At 37.4% G+C, this 13,285-nt stretch overlaps 1 long non-coding RNA gene across 4 annotated transcripts in view; it reads left to right on the top strand.

Annotated features, from left to right (window-relative positions):
- LOC112649535 (uncharacterized) overlaps positions 1-10,087 on the top strand; it is a 158,909-nt gene extending 148,822 nt beyond the window's left edge. For all 4 annotated transcript variants that reach the window (XR_004813073.1, XR_003129608.2, XR_004813072.2 and 1 more), the window contains one exon: positions 9,850-10,087. This is a non-coding gene — a long non-coding RNA (uncharacterized LOC112649535). The remainder of the gene's footprint in view (positions 1-9,849) is intronic.
- The last annotated feature ends 3,198 nt before the right edge of the window (positions 10,088-13,285 follow it).

The raw sequence follows: 13,285 nt of genomic DNA, 5'->3' as shown, positions 1-13,285 counted from the left end.
AGTCAGTCGGAGAAGGACAAACATTATATGTTCTCATTCATTTGGGGCATATAAATAATAGTGAAAGGGAATATAAGGGAAGGGAGAAGAAATGGGTGGGAAATATCAGAAAGGGAGACAGAACGTAAAGACTGCTAACTCTGGGAAACGAACTAGGGGTGGTAGAAGGGGAGGAGGGCGGGGGGTGGGAGTGAATGGGTGACGGGCACTGGGTGTTATTCTGTATGTTAGTAAATTGAACACCAATAAAAAATAAATTAAAAAAAATAAATCTTATGAAGAAAGGTATCCTTATCACTAAGTATACAATTTAAGGGTTTAATTTAAAAATCACAACTGCTAGTGAGATGAAATTTCTTAATTGAAAGAACAAAATTTGCCAGCTGCAAATCTGGGTCAGATCAGAACTGACATGAGATTACCTTAACTTGGGCCACAATTCAAATTCAGAATGAAGCCAAGCAAGGTAAGCAAGAACTACCTCTTCACAGTATTAGTCAGATACGTTACTGTTCCATGATCAGAAATGTTTGTTTTTCATTTATATAGATCAGTGAGTAATATATATAATTGTGAAAGTTCTAGAGAACTAACTCACACCTTTATAAGTCACAGCAACATTTAGAGGACAGTTTGGCAATCTCTAAAAATTTATAAGTCATGTATTATTTGACCCAATGGAATCTGTCATACAAAATATCATAAGCAGGTAAAGATAGAACTACCCATGGCATTGTGTTAATAGGAAAAAGTTGGCAACAATGTAAAAGTTTATCAGTATCAGACTGGTTAACTTAATCATGGTCCAATGATACTAGAAAATATTGTACAGCTATTAAACTGGATTATAAAATTATATCTATACTATGAAAAGTTACTGAAGATATATTGCTAAGCAAAAATAACACAACAATGCATGCCATGATATCAGTTGGGCACATACACAGGAACTTGTAAGATGCACTGAGTTGGACAGATGGATACGTATAGTTGCTTGTAGATGCATAGATCTATCTTGAAAACACAAAGATATGCTACAGCAAGAATTTCTGGAAAAAGAGCAGACTGAGAAATGGGACTACACTGTTTGCTTTGTTGCCTATGTGATACATTAAAATAAAATGGGCCTGTATTTCTTTTAAAATAAACCCAAGGGGCACCTGTGTGGCTCAGTGATTGAATACCTGCTTTTGGCTCAGGTTGTGATGTTGGGGTCCTAGGATCAAGTCCCTCATCAGGCTCCCCATGGGAAGTCTGCTTTTCCCTCTGCCTATGTCTCTGCCTCTCTCTCTGTGTCTCTCATGAATAAATAAATAAATAAAATCTTTAAAAATAAATATATAAATAAATAGAATAAACCCAAGCCTCCATACTGTTTTTGTGCCATTGTAGTATCAGTGAGCAGAAGGTCAGTGGGCAAAGATTTCAATTGGGTTGGTACACATGATAAGAATGAGGTAAAACCCTGGGTTTATTCTAAACTTCGTCTTTGGAACTGGAGTTAGGCATGAAGTCAGATTAGTTAAATGTATGTATACACACACACACACACACACACACACACACACACATACACACACACACACATATATAAAACAGACCACAGAATGTTCTTGACATTCCCAAATGCCACTGATGATCAGAGCTCTATTTGAAGACTGAAATAGAGATGTACAAAATGTAGCATATTATAAGGCCATTAAACTTTTCCATTTTCATAATAGAATAGCAATTATTTCCCACAGAGGCATGTGGAAAGGTGAGCAAAAATCATAAATAACTCCTTAAACACACAGAAGTGTATATTAATGTTCGAAATCTGCCAGCTTCTAACTTTACTACTGCTAGTGTCCAAAAATGAAAGCAAAGATAAATGTTTCTGGCACATTCTGACCATTTTTTCAGTGCATATAAGCAGTTGAAAAATAGCATCCTAGAAGACCTTCAAATATCATGTAGGATATTCAGTGGATATCCATAGTCATTTCTGGGTGTGTTTCTCTTGTTTTCATCTAGAGTTTCCTAGTAATGTTAAAAACTTGACCCTCGTCTTAATGCTGATTTTGTGATCTTTTAATTAAATCCACTTTGCAGAAAAATCTCAAACGTATGCATCATATGTGGGGCAATCAAAATAATTACACACTTGATTTAGTACAGTCTTTTTCCTGAACATTTTTGGTGGAAAGCTAGTAAAAAGGAAGGAAAATATAGGTATCCGGGGGGAAGTTCAGCTAAATATCAAAAGGAAAATGAATTTAAAGGAGGCATAGTAATGAAAGTTATACTTTATCATGGAGGAGGAAATGCTAGCATCAAGAGATGTCTGATCAATAACATTTTAAAAACTGACCCTTATGACAAAACATGAGAGACTCCTAACTCTGGGAAATGAACAAGGGGTAGTCGAAGGGGAAGTGGGTGGGGGTTGGGGTGACTGGGTGATGGGCACTGAGGGGGGCACTTGGCGGGATGAGCACTGGGTGTTATGCTATATGTTGGCAAATTGAACTCCAATAAAAAAACTTAAAAAAACTGACCCTTAACTAATAATTTGGATTTGACAAAATGAATCAATAGGTATCTTTTGCTTTACTCCACCTCAGTTATGGAAGACCATCTCCAAAATGGCCCCAAAGACCCCTGCCTTCTGAGATTAATGTGCTTGAATAATCCTTTCTCCTTGAATGTGGGATGGAACCAGCAACTTGCTGCTAACAAATAAAACATAGCTCAAGTGGTAAACTTCACAGAAAGTCACTTCTCAAGGTCAACAACATGGCTCTGGCTTCCATCTTTTCTCTCACTCTGTCTCTCTTGGAACCATTGCTCTGGGGAAACCAGCTACCAGAATTCTACCATATTCTACCATATAAGCAGCCCAAGTAGCAAGGACCTGAAATCTCTAGCCAGTGGACTAAGAGGAACTTAGGCCTGCTGAATGCCATGCAAGGGAGCTTCACAGTCACTCTTCTGAGGTCTGCCAAATGTCAAGTGAGTGATCTTGAAAGCAATTCTTCCCTCTTTGGAGCTATGTTAGAGATCTTAAGAGGTACCCAGGCAAGCCAGGACCAGATTACTGGCCCATAGAAACTATGAGAAGATAAATATTTGTTGTTTTAAACCACTGAGTTTTGTGGGACACCTGGCTGGCTCAGCTGGTAGAGCATGTGACTCTTGACATCAGAGGCTCGAGTTCAAGATCCCACGTTGGGTATAGAGCTTACATTTAAAAAAAATTATCTATCAATCAACTTTTTTTCTGAAATAGTGTGTTTAGTTTGAAGTGGTTTTTTTAAGGGTTTTATTTTTAAGTGATCTTGACACCCAACATGGGGCTCAACCTCACAACCCTGAGATCAAGTGTATGCTCTACCAACTGAGCCAGCCAGCTTCTTCTAAGGTTTTATAAATCATTTTTTTACACATATGAAAAGACTGCATTATCTGTTTGAAAAATACTCAGAGGTGTTATTTTTTTCTGCAAATAAAAATAAAAAATAAAAATGAAACAGTGTAATCACCCCAACTATTGGTTGTGTTGTATTCACTTCTCTTATAACAAGAATTCCTAAGATATGATGTACTTTAGGGTACACACTGAAATCTGAAATCTGGTGACCGGGTCATAAGTAGAAATATGCAGATGACTATATAAACTCTGAATTGTGCCTGCATCCATGAAGAACTCAGCAAAGTGTTTTAACATGTATTACCATATTTAATCCTTGTACAAAAAATTAGGGTTTTTTTTTTTACTCCCATTTAATACGTGAAGAAATTGAGGCATAGGAGGTGACAGAGGTTAAATAACTTGCCCAGAGTGACACAGCAAGAAGATTCAGACTCAGGCACTCAGAAGCCAGAACGTACCCTCTCATCCACAACAGTATGCACCTCTCCTATGAGACCACAATCAATTCAGAGACTGCCTTCTTTATATATAGTGTTATGTTCTGTTTGATTACAAAGCAGAGAAATTTAAGATGACAGATGTACATGTTAGCAAGGATAAATATTCACTTGTGATCAACCAGAAATGCCCTGTGAGATAGTATAATTTGAGTAGTTAAAAATGAGGTTTCCCAAGGGGGAGTGCCTGAATTCTGATTTCAACTCAGCCAGTAGTTTTGGTACAATTCCGGTTAAGTGTATTATCCTCCTTTAGATTTACTTCACTGAATGTAAGCTGGTGATCATATCAGACGTTACCTCATAAAGCTATTATAAGCATTAAGTGAAATAATACACAGAAGGGTTTGGAATAGTTCCTAGATACAACAAGGACTTAATAAATGTAAACTCTTACGATGATGATCATATTACCTGACAGAGAAAACAACATTTAACAGAGTTTTAGGCTCTTTACCTTCAGAGGAAAATAGCTATCCAAATTAAGTGAAAATAGGCTAAAAGAGAAACACAGTGAAAGAAAATAGCATGTATCAATACTCCACCATGCCAAATACTCTTTTTTAAGATTTTATTTGAGACAGAGACAGCACAAGTGGGAAGGGCAGGGGAGAGGTAGAGAATCTCAAGCAGACTCCATGCTGAGCATGGGGAGCAATGCGGGGCTTGATCTCACAACCCTGAGATCTCACTACCTGAGCCAAAACCAAGAGTTGAATGCTTAACGTACTACATCACTCAGGTGCCCCCAACAATGCCAAATACTCTTTTAGATGCACTGCAAACATCCTTTTCTTTAATTTTCACAGAAGACCGCATAAATAGCATCCCACTGTATAAATGAGGAAGCTTTAATTGAGGAACTTATCCAAGACTTAAAAGCTGCCAGATAACAGAGATAGCACAGCTATCAGGTACCAGAGGGTATTCAAATCAAGGTACAGTGGACTATTTCACCAAGACACACTTTTGGGCTTAAAGGACAGAGGAAATGAAAAATTACCATAAATTGTGAAGGCATAGCTGGTAACTTAGTTAAATTCGGGTGTTCTTTTGATTCTATTTGTATACATGTTATCTACTGCATGTCATGGGCAAACTTCTGTGCAGGATGCACATGGTTGCCAGGCAGGGCTATACAGTTTGTGCCCTGTATATGGTGCCCAGTCAAGGGAGTAAAACCAGAGTTGAAGTCCAGTCCATGATCCATTCACTGAGTCTTGAGCCTACGTGTATAAATTTGCCAGAGAAGAGGGACTACACACTAGTGAAATATGAGTTAACAGAGTCCTTAGGTCTTTGTAGTAACTGAACTGTGACGTGGAAATTTATCTAACTTTGCTTACCCTGTGAGGTTAATTTCTTAACTATTGCTGTTTACTTAGTACTGATGGGGGGATTGTGTTTATGAAACTATTACTTAGATGAAACTCAGATCCCACTTCAGCCCCCTGGAGTCACAGAAACAAAGGAACACAGAATTGGCCCCTGCTCTTTCACTACAATTTACTTCTTACTCTGTATTAAATAATTTGAACATTGTTTTGTTTAATTTTACAATTCAATTTCTTTAAGATTTTATTTATCTATTTGAGAGAGAGAACATAAGCAAGAGGGATAGGGAGAGGAAGAGAGAATCTCCAGCAGACTCCCTGCTGAGCTCAGAGCCCTACTCAGGGCTCAATTCCAGGACCCTGAGATTATGACCTGAGCTGAAGTCAGATACTTAACTGACTGAGCCACCCAGGCACCCCTTTACAATTCAATTTCTTAAGTGAAGTTATAACAACGTAAGGATAACTATGACTGTACTTACTTCTTCATCTCATGTCATTGACACAAAACTCTACTGAGGTGTATTTCACATAAAACAACCAAGGGGAGAAGATGTATTTCTTCTTTATTAGCAATGATACATAATGTCCTGATTATAAGAAAATACTTTAAAAATTTTATTGTAATGTTAGTCTCATTTACTCAAAGGAGTTTTCTAGCTGTTGTTATAGCATACTCAAAATAAGCAAAAGCCATAGGAGTTTGAGAAGGTGTGGAACAGAAACTTAGGTAGAAAAATAATTAAATGCCGAGGGGTGGTCAGTTGGTATGCAACAGAAACTCATGCTAACATAAGCAAATGCAGGATTTTACTATTAAGTACTTCTTGGGACACAGAGGTGGCTCAGTTAAGTCAGTTAAGCATCTGACTCTTGGTTTGGGCTCAGGTCATGATCTCAGGGTCCTGGGATCTTTGGCAGTCTGTTTGACATTCTCTCCTCCTCTCCCTCCCCTTCTGCCCCTTCCCCCACTTGCTCGCACTAGCGCGCATGCACACACACACACACACACACACACACACACACGCTGTCTCTCAAACCAATCAATCTTAAAGTACTTCTTTTCCCAGACCCCAAGGGCAGAAATGCAGTCAAGCCTCATGAGGTAGTAGAAACATGAATTGAAAAGCCATTTGGAAACTATTCATCCTGTGTGTTCATCTTTCTCCTTTCTTTTGGACTCATGGTTTTTCATTGTTGCTTCTATTTGACCTTTCAATTTCCTTTTTCTACAGATTGGCTTTTACAGCTTATCTCTACACATGGTGTAAGAGGGCTACCTCACAACGCTCAAGTCTTTTTTATGTTAAGAAGATTAAAATCACATTTGACCATATAGATTTGCTTTTAAAGCATAATAACCAATGTAAAAAGAAGATAGTGATCTTTGGTACCTAGTCTCTCACGTATTGGGACCGCATGTATACCTTCCTCCTCCTACTGTTCCCTCATTCCAGAGGCATAAAATGAGTCCCTATCTACCCTATTTTGTAGAGGCCTTTTTTCATCTACTTCTAAATAAATGACAATGTAATCACGAGGTAGGTATTTGAGTGTTTCACTGACAATTGCATTACAGGTGAGGAAAAAGATAAAAGGATTTTCATACTGAAATACAGTGTCCTACTGAAAGGAAGAAGCATTGCTGTGTAATAATTTCCACTATTCCAGGGATTCTAAAAATTAAGTATAATCTGGAGGAGTTGTTAAAACAGAGATTACTGGGCTCTACTCCCAGAGTTTCTGGTTTACGAAGTAAAGGGCAATAGGATGCCTGGGTGGCTCAGTGGTTGAGTGTCATGATCCCAGGGTTTGGGGATCAAGTCTCACATCAGGGTCCCCACAGGGAGCCTGCTTCTCCCTCTGCCTATGTCTCTGCCTCTCTCTCTGTGTCTTTCATGAATATATAAAATCTTAAAAAAAAAAAAAAAGAAGTAAAGGGTGAGGCATGAGAGTTTGTATTTTCAGTAAGTTCCCTGGAGCCACACTTTATTTATTTTTTAATCTTTATGTACGTATGTATGTATGTAAACTCTGCACCCCACATGGGGCTCAAACTCAACCCCAAGATCAACAGCGGCATGCTCTATCAACTGAGCCAGTAGGTGTACCTCCTGGGGCCACATGTTAGAAACCACTGTATCAGCATATTTGTCATTATTATGTTTGGCTGAGTGCAAATTGACTTTTAATTTTTCTCATACATAACTTAGTCAAAGATGCTTTGCTGTGCTAGGCAGGCTGGCACTAATACAGGAAGGCAGAAGGCAGGAAGGAAGAGGAAATTAACCAGAGCTCGATTGGTTTTGTAAAATACTTTAAATCCATTCAATAGCTGCTGATAATAGGCTATCTTATGGTTCCTTTCTGAACCTCCTAGTATGTACTTCTATTGCTGCATGAAAGGAAAATAAAAACAAGGACAAAGCAAACAAAACCTGGCGTGATAAGATATGATGTTGCACATAGGGATATTAAAATGCAAAGACCAAACACTGAGGAGATTAAAGAGATAAAATGTTTAGTCTCAGAAGGTACCATTTTATTAAAAGATTAAGAATTAAATAATTCACCTTCCCTTTCGGAGAAAAATATCTGGTGAGAGATAATAAAGGATTTGAAATAATAAGAAACTAAATTCCACCAAAAATGTTTTAAAGTCATGGGTTCCCTGAAAGCATCGGTTTTAAAAAATCTCTTTCACAAACAATATATTCTCATCTCATTTGTGTTAATATGATCAAGTTCAAAGAGCTGTATCCAAAGATACACGACACTATGCATTTGTCAAAAGCCATAGAACTTGGCAGCAGAAAGAGTAAACTTGATGTCCGTAAATTTAAAGTAAATGATTTAAGAGGTCAGGAAAGCCCGGGATGGAAGGAAGACCATGATAAAAGCCCCTAACTATATTACAAATGCATGCAACAACTTCACTAAAAGAAGAGAGAGTAATTTTGGAAATGAGTGGAGACTGTAAAAGCAAAGGGAACTGTACATATAAACACTGTATCTAGTTGACAAAGCTATTTCCCATGGAAATATAGGTTAACAATTCTGAGACCACTATAACATGTAAACTAGAGCTGAGCAATGTAAGTTAATTGATAGCAAATGGTGAGAGCCAGGAGCCTTGTTATTGGGATAGGAGGTTACAGACAAGCAATGGGAAAAGGCTAGAATGATCATGTGGTAACTGATTAGAATGGGAAACATCACTTTGAACTCATGTTTACATGATAAACATGATAGATGCATATAATATACAGATTATATAGAGATACAGTAGAAAGATTAAAAACTCTATGCAAATACAGATTGTTATACTTCCATACATTTCTTTTTTAAAAGATTTTATTAATTCATGAGAGACACAGAGAAAGAGGCAGAGACATAAGTAGAGGGAGAGGCAGGCTCCCCGTGGGAAGCCTGATGCGGAACTTGATCCCAGGATCCCAGGATCACAACCTGAGCCAAAGGCAGATACTCAACCACTGAGCCACCCAGGTACCCCACTTCCATACTTTTCTTTACTCTCTCAGCTGCGAAAACCTAGAAACAATGATACCCCAGTAGCAATGAGCATGCCCTGCACCCAGATTTTGGTTTGTAATATTCTTCTCCAATAACAATTACTCACAAAAGAGGTTGATTCAAGGATCAGGACAGGTAATATACAAGATGAGCCAGCAGCATCTTGCATTGAACAAATTCAGGAAACGTTCAAAGAATCAGATATTCGGGAGTCTGTCAGAGGGACACAGAAGACAACTGAAAGAACTCTCAATGGCCAAAACTAGGTCAGTTTGACAAAGTACTATTATTAAAGAGACATAAAACTATAACCACAAGTCTATTGATATAAATGACTGAATAAATAAATAAAGGTGATAAATGTGGGAGAAGAGACAAATCTCCCATGAAGAATTCCAAATAATTTATGTAGATACTATGCCTTCAAGATGGTGGACCACAGTTCTCAGTCTAAGTCTGGGCTTCATGGAGTACGGACAACAGAAACAACAATAAATGTACGATGGAGAAAACTAATGCTACCTCAGCCAAGGTTAACATCATCTGTGATAAGCCATCTGGATAGTATGTATCTTTGATGTGATGAGAATGACACTTTACCTCTGGAGTCTTCCTCCCCACCATTTATAACCCCAGTCTAACAGAAATACTTCAGAGAAATTCCAGCTGGGGAAATTTTTACAAAATATCTACAAAATATCCACCTTCCGGGCAGCCCAGGTGGCTCAGCGATTTAGCGCCCCCTTCTGCCCAGGGCGTGATCCTGGAGTCCCCGAATGGAGTCCCATGTCAGGCTTCCTGCATGGAGCCTGTTTCTCCCTCTGTCTTTGTCTCTGCCTCTCTCTCTCTCTCTCTCTCTCTCTCTCTCTGCCTGTCTCTGTCTCTGTCTCTGTCTCTCATGAATAAATAAAATCTTTTTTAAAAAATCCACATTCCTCAAAATTGTCAAGATGATCAAAAGCAAGGGAAGTTTGAGAAACTATCACAGCCATTTTGCTTCTACCTAGGAATAGACTGGCTCAAATTCTTAACCATTTTTTTTCTTTTTTGCCACTTTTCCTCACCTTAGAGACTATGACAGTGGTATGGATGGCAGCAGCTTCAGCACTGAAGAAACCAGATGTTTCCAAGGCATTTCAATTGTTAGAAGTGACCAACTTTGGGTTTATTATGAGAGGTCAACCTGCACCTGAAGAATAAGAATTGCCTCCATTTCCTTGGCTGTGTACCACCATGATCACCAAATAAAACAACCACTCAATGAAAAAAACTATGGAAAAAATTAAAGTGGAATGATTTAATAGAGAGTGAAGTCTGAGAAAAATCAGTTAAGGGGGTAACAGTTGGAATTATGACCTGAATTGGTCATCTTTGGAGCTAGGCATATGACTGATGAAGGAACTCTTAGGGAAGAGAAATCAAAAGTAAAGACCAAGGAGGACATGGAGTCTGGTGATGAAAGGAAGATGGCAGTCATGCCTATAGAGGTATGGAAAAGGGTGCAAGGGAAGGATTGAAAAGTAGGCAGTTGCGTCAGGTGGTACCTTGTAGGCCAGGATTCAGTATTTGGATTTGTCGTTGTTGTTTTTTTTGTTTTGTTTTGTTTTGTTTTTTGGTTTTATCATTAGTTTTCAAGGATTTTAAGTACCAGAGTGATGTGGCAGGATAGGCTTTATTTTTCTCTTGTAGTCTTTTTTAACTGAAGCAATACATACAAATATTCATTACACTGAATAAATCTTTTATGCAAAACAAAGAGTTAATTCATGAATAGTCCATCCAAGTGTTTAAGTGTTAATTGTACTCCAACTTCAATATCATTAACTCAAAGCTATCTCCTCTCTCTTACAAAAGAAAAAAAAATCATTTTAATTGAACCATGCAAAAATATCATAGGTCATATGTGGCCTGCTGGCAGAGATATTTGTCTCTGCCCCTGGACTTCCTTTCAGCACACTCAAAAGATTAAACAGCAGAGTGAAGTGCAAAACAACTTCCTCTTAATGACCTGTTTTTGGCAGAACTATTTTATCTCCATTTGATAACTAGGTTGCTGAATGCCGCCAGTGTGGGAGAATTCTTAGACACATATTCTCAATAAACTTGTTTGTTGTTAATATTTTGGTATATTTTCTTTAACCTTTTGTTACACATTGGTTCCCTTTTAAATATAATTTCGTATTGAGATGTAATTAACATAAGATAAAATTAGCCCCTTTAAAGTGTCAGTTTAGTGGTTTTGGTTATATTCTAAAAGTGTCCAGCTATAACCAGTAATTCCAGAAAATTTTGCTCACCCCAAATGAACATCTATGTTCTTCAGTCTTCATCCACCAATCCTCTCATCATTCTCTAATCCAGCCCTCGGATACCTCTAATCTACCTTGTCTCTAAAGCTTTGTGTAGTATCAACATTTCACATAAACATAATGATGTATTGCCTTTTGTGTCTAGCTTCTTTCACTTAGCACAGTGCTTTCTAGATTTATCCATGCTGTAGCATGAATCAGTACTTTGTTCCTTTAGGACTGAATAATAGTCCATTGTATTAACATATTACATTTTCTTTATACATTCATTAGCTGATGAACATTTGATTTTGGTATTATGAATGATGCTGCTGTAAACATGTACAAGTTTTCATGTGGATATATATTTTAGATTCTCTTGGGTATAGGCTTAGGAATGGAATTTGCTGGGTTGATAAATCTAGGTCATTTTTTAAGTAACTTTCAAATTGTTTTCCAAATGGCTGCAATTCTTATATTTTCACTATCAATACAAGGGTGTCATTTTCTCTCCATACATTCCAATAATCATTATTTTTTGTGTTTTTATTTATAGCCATCCTAGTGAGTGTGGAGTATGGTCTCATTGTGACTTTGATTGGTATTTCCCTATTGAGAAATGATATTAAGTATTTTTACACATTGTAAACCTATCAGCAAAGATTTTTATTACTGCTTCATGCAGCTATTTTTTAAGTCAGGGAAAATATATAAAAATAGATAAATGTATTTTTATACATTATATTTCCCATTTTGTTACTATTCAGGGTGTTGTTTACTTACAAGGATTTACATTAGTCTCTGTGTCCCTACATTTCAGCCTGAAGAACTATTTTTAGTATTTTGCATAGGGCAGATATGCTACCCATAAATTTTCTTAATTTGTATCCCAACAATCCTCCACCTCCTCAGGCAGCCACAATGTTCAACAATTGTCTCTGGTCACTTTCAACAAATATTCTCAAGGAAAATGCTGTTCATAGCAGGCAATTACTTCTGGTATTCTTTCTACTCATCCCATATATTTTCCCTATAACATAAGATAACAAGAATGACTTTCAAAGTAAATATTTCAACCACCGGGCTGAAACAGCATTTAGAGGAAGTGGAACAAGATGGTATTTATGGAATATAAGTTAAGTTCAAGAAGATCAAATATTGATAGCTCACAAAAGTGAGTGAGGGATCTTGTTTTTTCCTTTGTAATAATAAATCCAAGATATTTTTAAACGCTCGCTTAGATTATGATGAAAAATAAGTGTCCCTGCCATTCATTAATCATAACGTTACATGTGCTTTCAAATCCCTACAATCCAACATGTATAATTATCCTCTACAACCCAGAAAAGAAGTGCCTGCCTGGAAGTGGTTTTGTGTTTTTTTTTTTCCTAGCTTAATTTTCCAGAAGGTACAACCTGAGGCAATCAAGAATATGTAGGAAATACTTGTATTTATATGGAAGCTTGGCATCTAGAGTTTACCCAAAGCAAACTACAGATAGCTCTAATAGTCTACTAAAGCTCTGTAAACACATCTGCCAGACATTGGCAAGTGAAGATAACTTGTAGAGTCTGAGTTTATGGCAGGTTGGCATTTTCTCACCTCAAACCATGAAAACAGTACTTCATCCATATGCTATAATGACAACCCTGACTTACTGTCTCCACTGTCACAATTTTCAGCAAAAGTAACTTAACTCCTGACCACAGGTTCAGTCTGGTTTGCAGCTCTAAGGAAAAACCTACCTTTTAGGTGACTTAAGTATAAGAACTCTACTCACAGATCCAAAGTTCTGAGGTTTAATATCAAGTCAAAGATACACTATTCACAGTGACCTTGTAATAATAATAACCAGTAATAATTAAGTACCAGGATACTGCCTTTATCCCTTAAATTGAGCTCCTCATCTCAACCATTTAAATGGTATTGTCTTAGTACTAGGTACAGTCAACTAATGAAGAAATCAAGAGTCAAATAATGCAGAAGAAATGCAAGTTCCAGAGATAAGTTTTTTCTCCTTTTTGCCCACCTGGTTTCAAGGCCAGAATATGCATTATATTTAGATAGTGTGCTTTGGTGGATCAGATATTCATGTTCGCTAACAACGAATAAGCTTTTAGTAGGCCTATGTTCTCATTATGGCTCATCACATATTAACTCTGACATTTCACTTTTCTAGGCTCAGTTTTCACATCTGTTTAATAGAGATAATCACAA

This window comes from Canis lupus, chromosome X, assembly GCF_003254725.2.
Source record: "Canis lupus dingo isolate Sandy chromosome X, ASM325472v2, whole genome shotgun sequence".
Classification (NCBI taxonomy): domain Eukaryota; kingdom Metazoa; phylum Chordata; class Mammalia; order Carnivora; family Canidae; genus Canis; species Canis lupus.
This window is presented reverse-complemented; position numbering and strand designations above follow the sequence as displayed.